Genomic DNA, 1879 nt, shown 5'->3' on the forward strand with positions numbered 1-1879 from the left:
CCGAACACCCTAGAGCTCCAGGATCCAGCGTTCCCAGCCTGAACACCCTGGGGCTCCAGGATCCACCCGTTCCCAGCCTGAACACCCTGGGGCTCCGGGATCCACCCGTTCCTAGCCCTGCTGCCCTGGGGCTCCGGGATCCACCCGTTCCCAGCCCTGCTGCCCTGGGGCTCCGGGATCCACCCGTTCCCAGCCCTGCTGCCCTGGGGCTCCGGGATCCACCCGTTCCCAGCCCTGCTGCCCTGGGGCTCCRGGATCCACCCGTTCCCAGCCCTGCTGCCCTGGGGCTCCAGGATCCACCCGTTCCCAGCCCTGCTGCCCTGGGGCTCCAGGATCCACTGTTCCCAGCCCTGGTGCCGTGCGACCAAAGGGGCAGCAGAGCCGGCTCGGTCAGGAGGCAGCCGGGATCACGATGCCAGGATGCAGCACCCCTCGGAGCCGGGACTGGTCCCACTCGCTCGCAGGACCGGCCGGCCTGGGGCCACCTCGCGGTGCCACAAAGCCCCTTTGTCCGGCGCCGCCGCCGCCTGGAGCAGCCCCAACATGGCTGCGGCGTGAGCTTATTTTTCCCGTCTCATTAGCATCAGAAAACAGCACGTTTCCCGGTTCCTGGCGAGGCTCCGGAGCCCGCGCACAAAAGCCGCTTTCTTCCCACTCGCTCCGGCGCCGGCCCACGCAGCCTCATGCCTGTGCCCCCGGGAGCATCCTGGGCTGCATCCCGATCGCCTGGGGGCTCCCGGCAGGATGGGGGGGCAACCAGTGCTGCTGCTGCGTGTGGGGACCCCCTTGCCAAGGGGTCCCCATGGGGTGGGGGACATGTCCCCCATAGACCTGAGGCTATGGAGGGTGCCCAGACATGCGACAGTCTGAGGCACAGGATGGATGCGGAGCGGCGCAGGGATCCAATGCATGGGATGGATGCGGAATGGCGCAGGGATCCAACGCGCAGGATGGATGCGGAATGGCGCAGGGATCCAATGTGCAGGATGGATGCGGAACGGTGCAGGGATCCAATGCATGGGATGGATGTGGAGCGGTGCAGGGATCCAATGCATGGGATGGATGTGRAGCGGTGCAAGGATCCAATGCGCAGGATGGATGCGGAGTGCAGGGCGGGCAGGGCCCTGGCACCCGACCCGCGGGTGCTGCCCTCCACGCCTGGCACCCGCGCTGCCTCCAAGCTAATATTTACCAACGCTGGAGGGCTTGGCTGCATCCTTGGGAAATGCCAACGAGGGGACAGGGCCACAACCCGGCGCTGGCAGCAGGACGGGCAGCCGCAGGGCCGGGTGACGGCGGGTGTCGCCTGCCAAGGTGGGGCCAGGGGCTGCCCACCACTCCCCACCATGGGGGCAGCGTCACTCGGTGCCCCCCGGCATCATCCCCTGGCAGAGGGAGCGGGGCTGGGGGGGCTGGGGGGCGGCTGGGGGCTCGGGGCTGGCCGAAGGGAGGCAGGGATGGAGGGAGGAAAGAGGGATAGGAGGGTAAGGGATAGGAGTGGAGAGGCAGGAGGGATGCAGGGGAAGGTTGTGATGTCTGGAAAGGCTTTGGGAAGGGATGGAGAGAGGGAGCGTGTGGGTGGAGGGATGGAGGGAGGGAGGGAGGGAGGGAGGTAGGGATGGATGGATGGATGGATGGATGGATGGATGGATGGATGGATGGGATGGGCGGAAGGATGGGCAGAAGCAGGATGAGGATGACTGGAAGGGTGGAGGGAGCAGAAATGGACAGATGGGAGTAAGGGGGGATGGATGGATGGGTGGATAGGGCTGAGGATGACTGTGAGGATGGAGGAGGCGAAGAAAGGCTGGATGGGGAGGTGTGGAGGGCAGGACAGAGATGAAAGGGCGCAGATGGGCATAAGGACCGAGGTGGGAGG

Source organism: Nothoprocta perdicaria, unplaced genomic scaffold (genome assembly GCF_003342845.1).
Source record: "Nothoprocta perdicaria isolate Ctin4 unplaced genomic scaffold, notPer1 scaffold_121, whole genome shotgun sequence".
Taxonomy (NCBI): domain Eukaryota; kingdom Metazoa; phylum Chordata; class Aves; order Tinamiformes; family Tinamidae; genus Nothoprocta; species Nothoprocta perdicaria.